Below are 20,308 nucleotides of genomic sequence, written 5' to 3'. Positions count from 1 at the left end.
AAACATTTTTTGATGGATGTCCCTCATTATTTATGATCCTCATAGACCTTTTCATCCCCTGTGTGATTTCCTGCTACCCGACTTGCTCTGGAAAGTGCTTTGTGTTCCAGTCTCAATCGTCCAAGGTTTTGGAACAATTCATTGTCTTTCCACCTTGGCTACACATGTTCAGTAACAATGATTGATCTCTACACTACAGGGGATGCCGAGAACTTTCTACTTCCTCTGAAGACTCACTCTCTGGGGATGAGCCATGCAGTGATACTGTTCTCACAGATGCTTTGCAAGCACTTTTAATGGGTCAGCATGTCCATGTGTGTTTCCTGAGTGTACAGTTCATGGTGTTGTTGACTGTTTTTGTATGCGTATGGTGTCAGTCCAAGAGGTGGATTGATACGACCCTTCTTAAATCACTAATTATTTGGGAACTACTCTAAATGTTCTTTGGGCTTCTTAGTGGTTGGTGGATGTGTGCCCAGCAGTCCCAGCTGGCTCCTCCGCCTGGGACTCTCCTCTCACTGTCACAGGGTTGGCTTCTTCTCATTCTTCAAATCTCAGAGGTCTTCTCTGACCACCCACTATTATATTAGATCCTTTTTTTTTTTTAAAGATTTTTATGGGGCACCTGGGTGGCTCAGTGGGTTAAGCTCTCTACTCAGCTGTGCTCTCTGCTCAGCTGGGAGCCTGCTTCCCCCCTCTCTCTCTGCCTACTTCTCTGCCTGCTTGTGATCTCTCTCTCTGTCAAATAAATAAAATCTTAAAAAAAAAAAGATTTTATTTCTCTATTTGAGAGAGAGCATGAGGGGAGAAAGGGCAGAGGGAAAAGCAGACTCCCCACCGAGCAAGGAGCCCAATACAGGACTTGATCCCAGGACCCTGAGATCATGACCTAAGCCAAAGGCAGATGCTTAACCAACTGAAATACCCAGGCACCCCTAGATCTTTTATTTATTTATTTATTGCCACAATAGTTTGTTTTCTGCCTTCATAGCTCTTAGCAACGCTGAAATATACTTGTTTATTGACTATCTATAAGGGCAATCTGGTGTGTCGACTCTATCCACCCCAGTATAGCTTAAACTACTAACACAATGCCCAGTGCACAGCAGGTGCTCAAAATATTACTTTGCTGGATAAATGTAACAAGTTACTTTGTATTTTTCCAAGAACTGTTTCTATCACATTAATGGTAAACCCATCCAAATCATACCTTCATCCCTAGAGTTAGAGATACTGACAATGCTTCTCTGACTAAAGCCGTTTCATTTTTCAAAACACTTCCTCTTCATCTGTTTCTGCATTGTGCATCAAACCACCAGGGGAAGTCTGGGGAAAATGTTAAATGCTATTTAGAATCCAAAGTTAAACACCATATTAGAGGATCCACATTTCTACAAATCTTCGATTGTCAGAGCACCAGTGATGACACTTGAACCCAAACTGAATGGTTTCCCACAGTTCATGTCATCTTGGTGATTATAATAATCACTTATTATGTATTATATATATAATATTATTATACATATTAATATATATTAATATGTATATATTATAAATTATATATAATATATAGCATATATTATATATATACAATTATTATAATCATCTCAGTGATTATTTAAAAGTAAGGTCATGGATAACCATACACATACTGCAGGGGAAGCCAAGATGTACTTCTCCTCTGTTTATGGAGCAAAGAGCCCCAGTGCTATTTAATGCCGGGACACAGGTAGAGAAATAGTGAACCTCACAGCCCGCTGGCATAACCCTGGGCTTCAGAACCCATATTGCCAGGGAATTCATGTGGCTGCTGTCGACTTTCTAGAGTTCATTCTTTGGACAAATACTTATTCATATTCTTAGTGTTCAACTTTAAGTGCTCTTGGAATATTGACTTAATCAATTATCATAACAATCTGGTGAAATAGGCACTATTAGCATCCCATTTTGTAGTCGTGGAAACTAGGACCTAGGCACGTGTATGAGGATGGTATGAGTATGGTATGAGATGAATCTGAGATTTAAACCCAAAGAGTTTAACACCCAGAGTAGTGTGCTTACCCTCTACATTACAGGGTTGTTCTGGACTTTAAATTGAAAAGCATTTATTCTATCCACAATTACATCTTTCTCTATTCTTCCCATAAGCCGCCTTTAAAACATTTCCCATAATTTACAAGGAACATTTTTCATCGGCCATCAATTGTCCTTATCTAGTTCAATATGAATTTAGCTTTTCTCTCCTTATTTTCTTCTAAAGAGGAACATATGTCCTCAGGCTGAGGACTTGGGAACCGGAAACTATAAATTTAGAGGAAAAGAAGCAAAACTCACAACAGAGTCATATCTAAGAAGACTAAAAATCTTACTTCATTTTTCAGTTTTTCTTCCCAAAAGCTGTTTGGACATAGGATTTATTCGGGTTTGGAACAGAGGGTATTCTAATTACTTATGGCATCCCATTCATTGATGGCTTTCTTCTACAACTTAGATGTGACCAGTTCTAATGTCTTTGCATGGCTTATCCGAGGGGAAGAAGTTTTTGTTCTGTTAACCTACCAGAAGCTACTTAGAGATAAAGCCAAAAAATAGTCCATTATAGCTTTAGTCTCCATGACATCTAAATCTCTTTGTTGCCCTTCAGAGGGATAAGCATCAACAGTAGACCTACCCAGTCGTCTCCAAATGCATGAGTTTGGTTTCAAGGTAGAATAGGTAAGAAAAAAGGTGAATTCCTTATAAAGACAACAGAAACTTTGAATCCAGGCAGATATATAGAACAGTAACATTCACAGCACAGATTAGGTGCTATAGGGAAATGATTATCAAAATGAGGAAGAGAGACTGTGTTACTGCCCAGAGGACCAATCGTAATTAAAGGCACCGTGTGGTCACAGTAGGTGAGTAATCAGTGGAACGCATTTTCGTCGGGCTCCTATTCTGCATCTGGGACAGGTCCCCGGGAATGTGGTGTGGTGTTTGGAAGTTGACCTGCATTCCTCTCAGATCATTTAACCACGCTTGCTGACCTGCATTCCTTTTTATAACTATTTAATCAAATTCATTTCAAATACCAGAACCTCCAGTTCAAGATTTAATCGGTGTTTACACACACGTGTGAAATCTCTTGGTGTCCACAAGTGCCCTTGAGGACGAAGACTGCATGATTACGGAATTTCAAAAGACCTCCTGGTCATGTTGTTTCATTCTTAAATGAACATCCCTTCTCTCTTTCTACTCCCTCTCTCCTCCGCCTCCCTCCTCCTCTTCCTTTTTTTTAAATAAAGATTTTATTTATTCATTTGACAGAGAGAGATCACAAGTAGGCAGAGCAGCAGGCAGAGAGAGAGGAAGGGAAGCAGGCTCCCTGCTGAGCAAGGAGCCTGATGCGGGGCTCGATCCCAGGACCCTAGGACCATGACCTGAGCAGAAGGCAGAGGCTTAACCCACTGAGCCACCCAGGTGCCCCTCCTCCTCCCTTTCTTAAGAGGTCTTTAATCTGTGGACTATTCCAATTGTTGAAAGCACCCATCCTGCGCCCCTGTCTTAGAAATTATTTCTCTCTGCTCTTGGTCCATGTTGGAAAGTAGTGTAACCCAGTAGGCAAATTACTAACGTAGAAGCTCTGGAAATAGATTAATCCCATGGTAGAGCATAGAAAATCGGACTGAGTACTTCATAACTAAGATATTGTTATGTACACGTGTCATATTATGAAAGCAAGTATGCTGACCATTTGGCAACTTACAGCATTTTCATCTATCCCTAACTATACAGTTGGATGCTCTGATGTAGAAGGGCTATTCAAGTCACCAACAGAAAAAAGAAACCTGTGGAAAAATTGAATAATGAGACATGTGCAATTTGAAGGATTTAAAACACTGCTCAGTTATTGTTGTAGAGCATTAGGAATTTCCTTTGCAGACAAAAATGTTGGATGTAAAAGTTTGCTTAAAAATAACCATCTTAAGAGGTCTTTAATCTTAGGGGCGCCTGGGTGGCTCAGTGGGTTAAAGCCTCTGCCTTCTGCTCGGGTCGTGATCCCAGGGTCCTGGGATTGAGCCCTGCATTGGGCTCTCTGCTCAGTGGGGAGCCTGCTTCCTCCCCTCTCTCTCTCTGCCTACTTGTGATCTGTCTGTCAAATAAATAAATAAATAAATAAATAAATAAATAAATAAATAAAATCTTTAAAAAAAAAACATCTTATAATTAAATAATAGGTCCTTGGCCTCAATTCATGGCAGTGACTACAGTAGCTATTCATGAAGACGAAAAGGCACCAGAATCCAAAGGGGAAGAGGGTGGTATCAAAGCCAAACACAGGCAAGTAAGATTGATTTTATTCAGGTTCTTATGATAGCCTAAGCACCCTAAATCTGAGTATCAGAGTGTTTCTGCAGCGGGATTTTGTGTTAGACTTTTATAGGGAGGGGGAGATAAGTCGCAGGTGGGGTGACTTACAGTTGGGATTGCTTTGCAATCAAGGGAAGTCTAGGTCAGTTAGCTGAACAAGAAATGTTTTTTCTGTGTCTAGCAAGTTTCAGAGGGACAAACAGTTTAATCTCAGCTATTCATTCATGAGACAAAGAAAGGGAAGTTGGAAGGTCTGTGTCTAGTCTTGTCAACACCTTCAGGCAGAAAAGGAAAAGTCTGTGCTTGGCCTTGTCATAGGTAAACAAGGGAGCCAAACACCTGTGAATCTTACGGAGTCAGGAGAGAGAGTGGACCGTGAGTTTTATCAATCATATGGGGAAGTGACTCTTTGGGGTAAACCATTTCCCGGAACACAAAAAGGTGGGGACATCCGTTGCTGATTTCCGGGAGCACAAGGCTCAGACACATTTCGCCATTGTCAATGGCAGCCTGATTCAGACAGGCGGCGTCAGTAGACAGATAAGGAGATGGGCTATAACCCAGGGGGAGTCTGCTCCTACAGATCTGAAGGCAACAAGCCACCCTGAGAGGAAAAGCTTTCCATAAAAAGTATAGGGGGAAAAGATGACCTGTTAATAAAAATGATGTGAGGAGGATCCCTAGGAAAAGAAACCCATCCTTGGGCAGTTTGCTGAAGAAGTACCACTTCTTTAAAAAGAAAATGTTTATTTATTTGACAGAGAGAGAGAGAGAATGAGAGAGGGAACACAGGTAAGGGAAGTGGGAGAGGGAGAAGCAGGACCACAGGATCATGACCTGCGCTGAAGGCAGACACTTAGTGTCTGAGCCCTCCAGGCGCCCCTTTTAAATCAAACCTGAGGATTTATGGATGAAGCCTAGAAGAGAGGGCAGAGAGTCTCTCCCGGGCACCGGGGAAGTGGTGAGCCCAAGTCAACCTCAGGTGGAAGAAAGAACTAACCTGCAAAAATCTGGCCACTGGGTTTAAGTAAGTATAGTTAAATCCAGTCATGAAACTTACATACTGCCTGCCTGAATAGAGTTCGGATCCAGAGTTCCTCTAGGTATTTCAGCAGCTTTACAAAGTCACTGTGTTCTCTGCTAGTAACTCACCATGGAAGAGGAGCCCAGAGAAAAGACAGTGGCCCCAGATCAGTTGATTAACAAAAACAAACAAACAAAACAAAACAAAGCCAAAACCCCTGTGCCCCCGGTAGAGTCTTTTTGTATTTTGTACCAGACTGCCTCAGAACCATATGTCAAGATATTCCTTCACCTGATCCTGTTTTTGCACACGATTTAATGGTTTCCGTATAAAAATACCAACAATGAACTTCCAATGATCTATAAGAATAGGTAAAAGCGTAGTAATGGGATTAATTGAAATCCCAAAATAATCTCACTGAATCAGGTTAACAATCCATAAACTTCCTTCTATACCAAATCTTCGATTAAAGCTGCTCTATTATAAGCAGCTAAGCTGCGGTACTTGAATTTCATCTCCCTTGCAATTCTAACTTTATTAGAAGTCTAAGATGAAGCAAAAAGCTAAGAGAGAAAAGACACCCTAAAGGGGGAAAAAGTACTGGAAAGTGAAGAAATGACCATAGAAAACTTGTCATGTGAGGAGTGGCCAGTTCCTAGTCACACTCAGTGTAGGCAGGGGAAATCACACGGGTACAGCAGAGACGAGCACTGTCTAAAGAGCAGGTGGAAGAGGAGGGGGCAGGGAGTGTATCAGAGAAAGGGGGTGGGGAGAGCCAAGTGACTATGTCCTATAACCATCCCTTTCTCTGTGAAACTCAAAACTGTTCAAAAACTGAGCTCCTCATCATTTTTTCTCAGTTACGTTTCTTTACTGTGGTTTGGGCAATTTTTTTTTCAGAAAGTAAAACTTGCTATAGCATTTATACTTGGGTTCGACATCTATTCCCCTACTTAAACTCTAGGGCTTTCAGGTAAAATATACAGGGAATTTTCTCCTGTTTTATCTATGGTGAAATGTAAAATGTTCACATTTCCCCATCTTATTATTTACCAAACACTCTGGGTATGTTGTACGATGCCCATCCTTGTTCTCTTGTTTGTTTAAGATTTTATTTATTTGACAGAGAGCACAGAAGGGAGAGCAGCAGGCAGAGGGAGAGGGAGAAGCAGGCTCCCCGACATGGGGCTGGATCCCTGGACCCCGGGATCATGACCCCAGCCGAAGGCAGGTGCTTAACCAACTGAGCCAACCAGGACCCCCTCCTCCTTGCTCTCTGAGTGGTGGAGCCACATGACTAGTTCCCGCCAATGAGCTGTGAGCAGCAGTGACAGGTCTAGCTTCTAAACTGCAGCATCTAATTCCTGGTTAAAGACCCTTCTTAGTTCTCTTTCCTTCATGGAGTGATGAGCAATCTTGCTGTTAGCAAGCTGCTCCATTTGGCTGAGGCTTAAAATCAAAAAGACCTGAAGCAGAGGTGCAGCTGACCTGAACTTGACATCTAGTGAGAGTAAGAAATACATTTGTGTTAATCTATGAAAGTTTTGAATTGTTGCATGATTGTTACCCCAGGGTAACCTAACCCATCCTGACTGATACAATCACATTTATGCAAGAGTATGGTCTGATTCTCAATATAAATACCTTGTAATTACTTACATACATTTGTACAAACAAATGAAACAAACGTGACTCCAGGATAAAATAATAGTCTGCCCCAACCAAATTATTGTTCTCAACCAGAAATCAGGAAGGACTTCAAACAGATCTTCCCTCAATGACCCAGATGTACCACGAGAATTAAAAAAATCTGAGCCTTTAATACAGAGATGTTTTAGTAAAGAAAAATCTACATTTAAAAAATAGGGAAAAAAAGAATGGTTTTCGGCTTGATCAGTGACAATGTTATAGCAGGTTTATCCAGTGTTTGTCACACAATAAAGATATATTATGGGAACTGGGTAAAAGGATAGAGGCAGATGTTTAATTGTAATAATTGAATGAACAATTAGATGTCAGCTCTTTGGCAGATGATATACAGTGAAATGGAGTTTTGTACTAATTATTCTCAGTAGCTAACTCTTGAGTATAAAAATGTACTCAGTGTTGAAGATCCAAATATGAGTAATATGAACTCCCTGGCATCTTGATGGGAATCGACAGTTGAATAGTAGGGGATAAGAAATGGACACAAGGGATGCCTGGGTGGCTCAGTCGGTTAAGCGTCAGACCCTTGATTTTGGCTTAGGTCCTCATCTCTGGATCCTGGGATGGAGCCCTGATGTATGTATGTGGGGGTGGGGGGGTGTTCCACTCAGTGGGGACAGTGCTTGTCTCCCTCTGCCTCTCCCCCTGCACACACACCGCTCTCTCTCTCTCTCTCAAATAAATAGATCTTTCTCTCTCTCTCTCTCTTTTTTAAGAAATGGGCATGAAGCAGAAATATGCAAACTGCTGTTAAAGGTGCAGTGGTAGGCGTGGTGGGGAATATTCTTGAAAGGGGTAAATGGTCCAGTGGCTGCAGTTGCTAAGCCATTCCACGGTACTAACTAGCCTACCGAGGCAGCTCCTTGATTAGAAAACTGAGTATCAGAGACTGGTTGGTAATTGATAATAAGCAGCTAACAGACTAGGCAGAGTAGTTCATGAACTTGATAACTAGTCAACATGATGCTGAGGAAGCTGGCTTTCTTGCCATCCAATTTAAAATCTAGCAGGTCTCTTCCAACCCAACTACCTCACTCCTTCCATACTTTGTATATCAATTTGTGGTTTCGAGTTTAGCACCAGATTGCACAGGAAAAGCAAACCAACAAATGATCCAAGCAAAAGCAAACTCATAGACTATATAGGTTTAAATCACAGTGTAAAAATAATCACATGAAAACAATGGTAAACATGTAATCAAAAACATGTTAGAAAGAGAATAAACCATGAGAAAAGAACTATTAAAAAAACAGGGGAAACTGTCTGAAACAACATCGCAGAGACTGCCCTTTTACACTATGGCATGCTTTTCCTTGGGCTACACAACAACAGAGAATTTTTTTTTTCCTGGGACAACCCATTTTCTGTATATGCAACACAATCAGTCCCCTTCTTGAACCATTTAACATCTGGTGCACTGTTAGTGCTGGTAGGTGTTCAGGGCAGTAGGAAGAAGATACCCATTTATTATTCAACAGATTACTCCTTTGATACATTAAAATCTGATTTTAAAAAAATGGGATGTCAAAATATTTAATAGGATGGCAATGGAACTAGGCTCTCTACAGACCATGTCAAGGATGACACCAGTTTCCATCCATATCTACTGGATGGAAGCAAGATGTGCTTTTCTCAGAGTTTATACTAGGCAAAAAAAAAAAAAAAAAGGAAACACAAAAAACAGTATTTTTATTTTAACCAGATGTGAATGAATTAAGCCCAATATTTTCAAGTATTTTTAGAGCCATATGATGTCATCTGATTTTATATTTTTCTACTGAAGGATAATGCGTGTTCTTAAAATTGTGAAGCCACTTTCTATACATATACTTGAAGTCTTATATATGATCAATTACAATAAACAAATTACAACACTGCAGGACACACTCTTGGCCGATGATGTCAAAAAGCGGAGAGAGAGAAATTCAGTTTCTCAGTAGGAAATCAAATTAGAAGCATGTGAAATGTCTTCTGCTGGCCTTCAAGGGAGTCATCATCTCAAGTAATTACTGTACTTGTCCAAACAGGTCCAGAACGGATGGCGGGCCATGTCCTCCTAACCCTACAGTTTGCCTCTTTCCTGCCAACAGAGCAGCCCATGCACTGCATAGGCACTGGGTACAGTTTTACACTAGTCATCCAGAAAAGTCCAGTTTTTAAACAATCAGGCCGTTTCTGGTTGCTAGGTATTAAAGACATATTATTAACATATGTAATAATACATTATTATGGGTGCTATTAATATGTAATACATTATCTTTATTCTATGTAGTAAATATATTATCGATGATGTATTTTCAATGACAGGCTCACACATGCTGCACATCCTCAGTGCCATTAACCCAGATAAGTACTGAGTTTCCCAGGATCCTGGCGCCACTCTAGCTCCCTTGGAACTGGCAAGAGAACAAAGAGGATGGATGGACCAGAACTTGCTTCCTCACACTTTTCTCTGGGGCAAGAGCCGGCAAGCAGCCACACCCTAGAGCAAGAGAGTGGCCCTCAATAGCTTTGCTGAGTGAACTTCTCAGAGTCATCTCTCCTGGGAAAGAGATTTCTTCAAAACCATTTAAAGCTTTCCAAAGGGCAAAAAGAGAGATGGTCCTGAGCCAATGTTACCATAAATGCTTCCACTCTCCCTGATTTCATTTAGGAAATAAGGAAGGAAAGAGGCAGTCATTACGGCTGACTTGCCTACATGCCTCATCCAGCTGCCCCCCCCACCTCCGCCTCCCTTCAAGGAAAAAACGCTGAAAGTAAATTTTACAGTAGGGCTCGCGGTACAGCAAAGTTGTCGAATGAAAAAGCCATTATTTCAGCGCAAAGTCTCCATCCAGCACCCACGCCGGAGCAAAGGACAGTCCGGGCCAAGCCCCCTTTGCCATCCACTCCTCGCTGAAGCCCTGGAGGGCGCGAGCCTCGCGAGCAGGAGGGAGGAGAGGGGGCGAGGACTCCCTGCCAGCGCCACCTCCTCTGCCAAAGGCTTCTCAAGCTCAGCAGTGTCCCAGGACTGTGCCCACCTTCCGTTTCCTCTCCCCGAGTCCCTTTTCCCGGTTCAGGCTGGACCGGCGGACTGGTTTGGGGACCAATGAGGGGGCAGCGGCTGACGCGTGGATCCCGGTGAGGGGCGATTTCATTTCCAGGGGGAGAGGCCGCCGAGCGGGGGGCGGAGGAGAAAGGGGGGAGCGGGGGCAAAAAGTAGGAGGGGAGGAGAGAAGCAGCCCAGCTGCCGAGGAGCCGAGGCGGCAGAGGTGGACCGGCGAGAGGTGGAGAAGGAAGCGCAGGTTCGCGGACCGGAGCCGGGGCGGGCGGGGAGGCCGCGCGGGAGGGGCGCGGGCCGGCCGGGGAGGGTGGCCGTCAGTCCGGCGGAGCGGGACTCGCGGCCCGGGGCGAGGGGCGCGCGCGGGGCTGGGGCAGTCCCGGAGGTGTGGCCGCGCCCCCGTCCCCGGCGGTGCGCCCGCGCCGCGCCCCCGCGTCCCCCAGCGCCGGCTCCGCGCCCGGCCGCCCCGGGGCTGCCCCCGCCCCGCGCGCGCCCGTTGGGGGGCCGGGGGAGCGGCGCCGGCGGCCCGGCCGCATTGTGACGTAGCGGGCCGCGGCAGCGCCTCTGCCGCCCGCCCGCCCGCCGCCCGCCCGCTCCCGCTGCGGCGGCTCCTGCTCCCGCCGCCGCGGTCCACCCGTGCGTCCGTCAGTCGGTCCGCGCTCGCGAGTCGCCGGCGCGCCGGGCGCCCCGGGTGAGTCCAGGTCCCGGCGGGCGCGGCGGGGAGGCGGGGGGCGGCGGCGCGGGCGTCTGAGCCTTTCCAAGTTTGCACCGGGCGATCCCGGCGGGTGTCGCCCCTGCTTCCCACAGCCCCCGGGCCCCCTTTGTGCCGCGAGTCCGGGCGGCCCGGGCAGCGGCGGCGCCTCTGCAGAGCGGGTTTGGGGGAAGGTCTCTATAGTAACGGCGGCGGCGGCTGCCGAGCGGCAGCTTTCCTCTGGGGAAGGGGGGAGACAGCCCCCGCCTCGGCTGCCAAAGGATTGTTCTCTTCCTTTGCCCGTTTCGTGTGGTGGTTATCCGCGCTGCCACCTCACCTCGTGTCGGAGGCGGGAATGGGCAGGGCCCCAGCTCCTGAGAGCCCAGAGGACGAGGGGCCAAGTAATAGTAACAGCGACAGTACCCAATGACAATACTAATCAGCGCGGAAGGGGACGGCTGGGGTGGCTGCCGCTCCGGGGAGCTCCACGCGCATTCCCGGGGCTCCCTGGCTGCCTCCCGCTCCAGCCGGGGCTCAGAGCTGCCCCAGGCGCTGTCCTGCTTCCCAGGCTCGTCCGCGTCGATTTGAGCCAGAACGTGCCTCTCTCGGCCTTCCCTCGTGGTGATGACTTTCATCTGCAGGTGGTAAGTGAGGTGAACTGGTATTTTGGCTATTGTCAAATGCCACGTTTTGTTTATTTCATTTTTTACGAAAAGAAAAGAAGGGAAAATTATGAGCCATTCCTGGCAGCCATACAGTTTCCACAGGAAATACTAGCATTCTTTGAGGAACACGCTACTGCTTGCAGCGAAGAAAGTCTTTACGAAACAAAAAGGCAACAGCATTGTTGCTGGTTTTCAATGGACCGCTAGGAGGGGGGTGTGGGAGGTGGAACGTGTTGTTTTTTCCTGTGGGAACCTTGCTTTTCTTGGGAAAGTTCATTGAGGAAGCAGTACTCTTGGTGTCGGTTTTGCCCTGGCTGGTGGCTGGGCCTCCTCACTTCTCTCCACTATGAGGGACAAGTGCCCATCAGAGAGCCTGGAGGCAGGGAAGAACTCAGAGGAAGGGAGAGCCTGGGCAGGACAGTCTCACCACACACCACGTGCTGTGGAGTCCGGCCAGGGTGCATTTTGCAAAATGAAATAAGGGCTGTCTGGGGAGGTTTATGAGGATTACATGTGTGCAGAGAATGTCAGTTCTCCAAGGTGTCACTCTAAACACGTAATTTTCAAGCACCACTTTCCTTGCTGAATCTGCAAGAAGGCAAAAACCTATTTCTCTTATTACGGAGCAGACATCCCCATTGGGAATGGATTGAAATCTGTATTTCATTTGTACATATTGAAATTTTAAAAGGCAGAGAGAACAATGTCTAGGGAAGCAGTATGCTAATGTGTTCGCATCTGGGAGATGTCTATTGGCTACTCCTCATGCAGCTCAATGTTAATTTAGGCTCAGCGTGGTTCGTGGTTCGAGTGGAAGGGGCTTTAAGGGGTTCTTAAAACAATTTGAAGAAGATGTGACATTTTGCTGTCAATCATGGAAGTCTCTCCCAAAGGCAGTTCTAACTGGAGATTACCCATAGCCAAATATGTAGGAGTTCCCAGGTCTAGAATCAGAAAGAAGAAGGTGGTACTTCTCTAAGGATCTTTTGGACATCTCAAAAATAAAATAGAACAAAATAAGGGATATAACTTTGAATGTAAACTTCATTTTCTCCATCCGAAGAATTTCATGAAGGAAGGTTACAAGACAGTAGATGTGAAGTGAAGCTGCATTTATTGATTTGACATTTACTATGTGTTGATGTCCGAAAGGAAGTGACTAGCGTAGATGAATCTCTCTCTATACTATGTCACAGCTTTGCTAATTCCAGGCACTTGGTGCAGGTGTCTGTGGAAATGTAGAACAGAGGCCAAGAAACTTTGTGAGCGCCGTTGTTTTGGAAGGAGCTGTAGTAGTACTTTACTGCTCTTAAGAGGAGGGAAACCCACACAAACATCTAATACAAACAAATGATCTTTGATATTATCAGAGAAAGCCTGGAGCTGTTTTTCTTGCCAGATTTAAGGCATTGCTTGTCAGAAGAGGAAATCTCCCAAGAAGCAGGTGCACCATTATAAAAAACACAAGGGAAATTCTCTTTTAAATGCAAAAATCTAATTGAACCAGCAACAAGAGAATCAGTGACACTCTTAGAATAGAACCCTTATTTTTGGCAGTCTGTCAGGTTACAGTTGCAAACCACATAGGAGAAATCTGTGTCTTGGGAGAACAATAATATCCTGGCAAAAATCTAACAGTTGCTCCTGTGAAACTTTTACCCTTATGTATTTGTTTCCTTGGGTGCCTTTGATCGACAAGCAGGTTTAGTTACAAGGAGTAATTTATTGAAAATGAATCAATAAATCAGTTACTTGTAGGATTTATACTGTGGATGATTTTGCATTTCACATGGATGAGATAACCAGATTTCATGTATAGTTTGCATCTTCACTCTCTTTTAAGCTTTAAAGTCAGTGACCAAGTTATATGTTGAAATGATGACTATGAATTGATGAGACTGATGGCTAGGCCCTGGGCAAGCACTAATTGATTCCTAAACAGTTGCAGTGTATTCATTTCATGCATGTGTGGCATGTAAAAATATAAAGTGCACGATCTCTTCACAAGGCACTTAGAAGGGAGGAAACAGGACCCACAAAAGATACCTTATGGTCGAGCACCCAAGATGCTGAATAGTCATTGGAAAGGAGTTCTGGGGAGAAAATGACCAAATCAGCTCACATGTGCTATCAGTTAGGGGTCGCTGCCTAACCAATGACCCCAAAATGCAGTTGCTTAAAGCAGCTACTGAAGCTCATGATTCTGTGGTCCATGGTTTGGGCTGAGCTCAGCTGGGTGGTTCTTCTGCTGAACTTGACAGGCATCTTCAGTCTGCTGGTAGGTGGGCTGCTGGCAGGATAATGGGATGGCTTCGGTTACATCTGGCAGTTACCATGCTGTTAGCCAGATGAACAGGTGACCAAGACATGTACCTCCTGTTCTTGAGCCGACGAGACTGGGCGTCTTCACATAATAAACCCTGTACCAAGAGCAGCAAAAGAGCAAGCGTGAAGCCTCTGCTTATATCCTATTTGTTGCTCTCCCATGGGTCAGATCAAATCACAAGGTCACCTTGCATTCAAGGAGTGTAGAAAGATGCCACTTATAATGAGAGACAGCCACACACACACAAAATTGCAGCCCTTTCTGCCCCCCAATTTATTGCATGTTTGAACAATCATTTTGGCCTATGTTTTCTACTAAGGAAGAGTCTACTGTAAGTCAGGAGAGATTAGTGGGCAGGCCAGAATTTAGGTTAGGAAATGAACTGTAAATCACTGTCTTGTAGTCTTTGTTCTGTAAACCTGGGGTAGGTGAGGAATAATGCAGTGATAGTAAAATTTGAGTCACAACCTTCTGCCAGGGGCTTCAGATTGGTTTGGAGACAGTAGGCTGGTGGCAGAGTTGGGAGACCATTGTTGGGAGGTGAGGAAAGCTCTGGCAAAGGAGGAGGCAGAGACAGTGGAAAGGAGGGGATCACTCTGGGTGGGGGTCCCATAGTTTAGGTTTAGGTGACTGCTGATGATAGGGCATGACTGAAAGCCTCCAGTCCAAATCATTCTAAAATTTTAAAAAAGCTTAAGTGGCTGAAGGGATGAATGTGCCATCGTGAGAAACAGAGAAATCAGTAAGTGGTTTATTTGGGGGGAGAAGAAAAATTCAGTTCCAGAAGGGTTGATTAAAAGAGATAAGTTGAATGTGAAAGGACTTCATAAACTGCAGAGTATGTATAAGGTTGGCTGTGGCTTAGTGCTTAAGTTGCAGTGAATTGTATAGACTTGAGTTTCTCCAGAGTAAAGCAACAGAAACCAAAAGGCAATCTGGAGAATACCTCAGAGGTCAAAGGGAAGTCAGAAGAGCCACTTTTGGGATGGAAAGGGAATCACCATGGAGTCGGGGGAGTAAGAACTCGAGTTCTTTTCCTGCAAAGCACAGCCAGAGGTCTGCCCGTGGTTTTAGCATACCCGCAAAGAGAAAACCTTTGGGGGTGCCTGGGTTCAGTCAGTTGGGCATCTGACTCTGGGTTTCGGCTCCCATCATGATCTCAGAGTTGTAAGATGGAGCCCTGGGTCGGGCTCTGCCCTCAGCACGGAGACTACTTCTCCTCTTCTCTCTGCCCCTTCCCTTGTTCTCTGTTTCTCTCAAATAAATAAATAAAATCTTAAAAGAGAGAGAGAGAAACCTTTGGCCCAGCTTGAATGGCATGCACACTGCTTAGCTGGGCACGTTAGCTGACAGCCCCACTAAGACAGCACCCAATGGGAATTCAATAGGAGGACAGGGGCGAACTGCTGTCAGAAGTGAAACTGGACCCAGGGGCGCAGAACCAACACATGCCCAGCAGAAATGAACCCTTGCAGATTTATTTGGACCTAGCAACCCGAGAAGCCCACAGGGTGGGAGCTGACAGTTCAGGCCTATTACCTAGAGCTCTGCAGGTGCATTCATAAGAAAGAGTTAAACCCATGCTAGTGTCAGGGGCTTTGCATGGAAAGAGAGTAAAGAAAGAAGGCCCAACATTGCGCATCCTCCAGGCTCCTCCATAAAAATCAGCGGTTGTTTTATTAGAGGGGAGAGGAATTCAAAACGCGTTCAATGCTTTTTCACCTAAGGGCTCAGTGAAGGTGCGGCTTTACCAGCCTGGCTTTATTGATGGCCAGTCTGAAATTCAGGTGGCCTCGTCTGCATCAAGTGCAGCTGCGGGCCAGACAGAGCCACCTGGCCGCTCTGGCGTTGTACAATTAGTCTGCCCGGCACGCACAGCTGCTCGTTATGGAAGGCCGTGCGGATGGACCCGCTCAAATCCAAGCACACCACTTTTATTGCTGCTTTTGTACAAGTCTAAGAACCCTGAAGATATTCCATAAATGTTAATTTAATGAGTGAATGTGCCATGATCTGGTACAGTAACATTTTCTAAAGCAGTCTGGTTTGACTTTTCATTAGTCACAGTAGAATTTGCTATAAAATCCCTAAATGTCTTCTGTAGATTCAAATGTTTCAAGGTACTATTGTCTCAGTAACGGAGGTTTTTATAATCCACCACTCAACAGACCTAGCCTTTCCTTTTTTGAGACACGGTTTTCTTTACTTCTTATCTTTATGGGCGGCTCTTGGCCGCAAGTCATAGAAGCCCAGTTTATACTCGGTTAGGCAGGAAGGGGTATATATTGGGTCCCGTATAGGAAAAGTTCAGGAAGAATCCAGTTCTCATTTCCCCTCTTCTTCGTGGTGGTGAGATGGTCAACAGCAGCTTCAAGCTTAACCCCTGCAGGAAAAGAGAGTAATTTGGGATTAACTCGAATTACTGGGCACTTGCCATTGCCTGAACCAGCTACTGTGGCCAGGGGTTTGGAACATGTGATCTGGCTTGTCCTTGATAACATGCCCGGGCCTGGCGCCTAGGGAAACAGGAGGAGCAGTCTGTGTGGGGAGGCGGGAGATGGGGAATGCAGGAGCTACACAGGAGGGTGATCAGCAAAACCCTCCTAAACCCAGTGGGCTGAAAGCAGGAAAGGGGTTGTTCCTAAGAAGAAAATACAGAAAAGTAGAGAAAGGGGACACCATGCAAGCAAAGGGGCAGGTATCTTCTCTTGCATCTGTTTTCCCTGGTGGACGAATTGCCCTCTCACTCTGCCCCCAAGCCGTGAACCTGAGAATGATCCTAACGTGACCTCCACCTTGTCAGTCACCACGACTTCCTGCTCTGTCTCCACCTTATTCTTTCCCCATTAGTTTAGTTAGAGCCTCCGTTTCACCCTGCACAACACCCCTCTGAAAATGCCATACCCAGTCTATCCACTTCAACTCTGTCCTCCCCACCATGGCCCCAGTGCTCTTTCTAAAGAACAAAGACATGAACTTGAATTTTGGGTAACTGCCTAAGTGGGTGAGTAGGAGGGAGGTGCTCCGCAAGGCTTCTTCCAGCTGCCTCCGTTATCGCCATGCTGTGCTGAACTGTGCAACTCTAAGGTCCCCAAATGCTCCATCTTCTCTCATTTTCATGTATTGGCCTGTGCTTTCATCTCTATGGACTGTTGTTTCCCCTTTCGTGACCTTACTTGACCTTGAACATCCACCCCTCCTTCCACACTCAACCCAAGTATTGCTCTTGCAAGAAGCCTTTGCTGAACCCTCGGTCCAGCCCAGCCCCGCATCTAGTTGACTTTGAAACCTTGTTTCAAACTCTGGGATCTGTGACTGACTCTCCCAGAGTGCTCACAGTGACAGCTGTGTGGTGATTTTTGGTCCTTGTGTACCCCTGTACCTAGCCAGGGGTTCCTCACAGCACAGGTAGTCAAGAAGCTGCAGAGGAATGAGTGAAAACTCTGCACTGAGTCATTCATCTTGGTGATTTTCAAGGTTCACTCTATTTCCTTTAACTCGACTCTTAAATTTGCGTCTCACAGTGTTGGCTCCGAAAGCAGGTTCTCTTTGAAATTGCTGTTTGGACACTTTTCAGCTGTTTCCCCAGCTTCTTGGCGTGCTTGTTGCCTGCTTGGTTGCTAACAGCTACTTCAAGGAAGAGGCTGCAAAACATCAGTGGCCCGAAGTCAGTCTCAAAGCTAGAATGTATGGCTCAGAGAGCAGATGAGGAATGCTTCCCACCCCCCACCCTTCCCCCCGCCATAAAAGAGGTTATTTAATAGTTAATATTTATGAGGCACTTACTCTGCGTTGGGTGCTTAACAGATGACTTCCAATTATTTTCTTATTAATTCTCACAGCAGCCCTAGGAAGAAGGGATTATCATGATCCACCCTTTTTCTGCATAGGAGGAAACTGAGATTTACAGGGTTGGAGAGGCTTGCTTGCCCCTCAGGTCCTTCTGGTGCTTGTCCAGCTGTCAGACACTCTGGGTAGTTGAGGAGGAGAGTCAAGCTATGATTGGGCTCTTCCAATTCACCCATTAGGATTTTTGGTGTTACTGCTCTTACCTGAAGGGACCACCTCCTAAGAATAAAACATGCCACTTGCCGGGGCATCTGGGTGGCTCAGTGGGTTAAAGCCTCTGCCTTCAGCTCAGGTCATGATCCTAGGGTCCTGGGATTGAGCCCCAAATCGGGCTCTCTGCTAGGCGGGGAGCCTGCTTCCCTTCCTTTCCCTTCCTTTCTCTGACTCTCTCTGCCTACTTGTGATCTCGCTCTCAAATAAATGAATAAAATCTTTAAAAAAAAAAAAAAAAACCTTCCACTTGCCTCCCTTGGCCTTTGAATATGTCGAAAAGACTATGGAAACAGATGTATTTAAAGCAGTAAGGACAGTGGAAATGAAGAGGAATATCTCTCTCAGAAATTTCCTGTCATATTCTTGTGGTTCTGCTATTGCCCGACGTCTGAGGGGCTATTGAAGGCTTTTAATTTTTTAAGGATTTTAGTATTTATTTGACAGAGAGCAAGAGAGCACAAGCAGGGGGAGTAGTGGAGGGGGAGGGGGAAGCAGACTTCCTGCTGAGCAAGAAGCCCAGTTGTGGGTCTCGATTCCGGGACCCCGAGATCATGATCTGAGCTGAAGGCAGACATTTGACCGGCTGAGTCATCCAGGTGCCCCAAGCCTGTTGAGGTTCTGATGACAGTTATGGGTACTCTCCTCAGAGGAAATAGATGTGCCCCCACACCACTGAGCTCACGGGCTTTTGCTTGTGGATTTGCTATGGCTCCGTATATTCCAGGTTAGAAACCTTGTTGAGAAGCTCTAATCTAGGAGAAAGATAATAATAGCCATTGTTGTATGTTGATCACCCCCTGCAGGTCACCGTTTTTCCAGTGTTTACCCAGTGCCAGTCCTTTGGGAGAAGTACAGAGCAGTAAAGCACTCCTCTAAGATGTGGATTTTTGATCCCCATTAGAAGGGCTGGGGAGAGAAGGTAGGGGAGGAACATGGTTTCCCAGCCAGCAAGGGGTGAGAGTGGGATGGAACGCAGGACCTACACCTGAATCGTCTCTGTGCTCACTTGCTCCTCTTACCATGCTGGGCGTGAGTGACACAGGTGCCCCGGAAATTCCAAGGAAATTCCAAGCCTCCGTTAGACTGACTCCCCTCACCCTCAGCGTCCCTTTTGGAAGTGGGTCACACGCTGCTTCTGTTGGGGGAGCTGCTGGGAATGTCTCCCCTCAGGAACTGACAACAGCTGGGCAGGTCTCAGTGCCTCTCCTCTTTCCCCCATGAGGACAGCTCACACCCGCGTCTGAGACATATATCGCAGCTGCTGGAGCCTGCCTAGGTGAACGCTTCGCTCATTCCTGAGTGCAGTTTGCACACCCGGCAACCTTAACCACACAGGTCCCCTGCAGCAAAGCTGGCTGCAGATTCTCCATAGGAACCCCTTCCCAGACAGTTATTTTGAGCCCGCTGTACGCTGGGCACCTCTCAGAGCCGGAGTGACCTCACAGATGTGGTTCCCGAGCTCATGGTATTTCCATCAAGTCTATATCTCGCTGGGAAGGAGGCGAACAAGGAAATAAAGTGTGGTGTTAGTAGGAAAAAGGAAGTGTAAAGGATTGATTCCACTCCAGTTTCCACTCTTTGCGGCTTTACAACTCTAGGCACAAACGTGTCTCCTTCTCTAGCACTTTCCTCCGTCCCCTGGGATGTCAAGAGTCCTGATTTCCAGAGACTTTAATAGAGTAATGGGGACCCAGGCGCCCCAGTGCATCTCAGCCACCTCTTTGCAGAAGAGCAGGCAGAGTGACCAAATGACCAGCCAGACCGGGTAGAGACACGGGGCTAGCTAGTTGGTCTGGTCCCCAGCAGAGCGCGGCTCCCTGTAAACCACAGGCTGCTTCTAATTTATTTGTGATGTGATGATTGTCACTTTGGCCTTTATGTTGTGGTCTCCCTGCTGCACATGAATCTGGCAGGCGTGTCCTGCTCGGGAAGCAAACAGTACTAGCCTCTGCTTCGTCTTTGCAGCCCTTGAGACATGCCCCTGGGGGCTCTTTTCTATGCAGTTCCTCCTCCCTGCTCGCCCACCTGTGCCCCCCCTGCCCCTGAGCCAACCTCCCACGTTATTTCCCCAAGTGTTGCCTTATGGCTCCTTAGACCAGAGAACTGGCGGATAGCAATAATAGATCCATGAATGTGAGCCACTTAGGTAATTGGAAATTTTCTAGTTAGCACATAAAGAAAAGTAAGAGGAAACAGGTGGAATTAATTTTAACAATGGATTTTACTTAACCCGATATATCCCCCAATATGAGCATTTCCACATGTAATATAAAAAAAGATTAACCAGATAGCTTTTGTTCTTATTTTCCATATTTTCTGAAATTTGGCGTGTATTTTATTTTTAACTCAGACCCTAGGCCCACTTGTGCTACTCAGGAGCCTCGTGTGGCTTGTGGCTCCCATGGTGGACTCCAGGCTTGGGCTCTGAGGAGGCTTGGGC

The 20,308-nt window shown here is 46.0% G+C and overlaps 1 protein-coding gene across 7 annotated transcripts in view; it reads left to right on the top strand.

The window, feature by feature from the left end:
• The first annotated feature begins 10,085 nt into the window (after positions 1-10,085).
• The window catches only part of SNCAIP (synuclein alpha interacting protein), a 159,204-nt gene continuing 148,981 nt past the window's right edge, over positions 10,086-20,308 (top strand). For 3 of the 7 annotated variants that reach the window (XM_047731141.1, XM_047731134.1, XM_047731140.1), the window contains exon 1: positions 10,636-10,815. The gene's annotated coding sequence lies outside the window, so the exon portion shown is untranslated. Of the gene's footprint in view, positions 10,205-10,255; positions 10,369-10,635; positions 10,816-11,326; positions 11,460-18,687; positions 19,145-20,308 lie in introns of those variants that run through there. The other 4 variants (XM_047731135.1, XM_047731136.1, XM_047731139.1 and 1 more) reach the window with 4 other exon arrangements.

This window comes from Lutra lutra, chromosome 5, assembly GCF_902655055.1.
Source record: "Lutra lutra chromosome 5, mLutLut1.2, whole genome shotgun sequence".
NCBI classification, from domain to species: Eukaryota; Metazoa; Chordata; class Mammalia; order Carnivora; family Mustelidae; genus Lutra; species Lutra lutra.
This window is presented reverse-complemented; position numbering and strand designations above follow the sequence as displayed.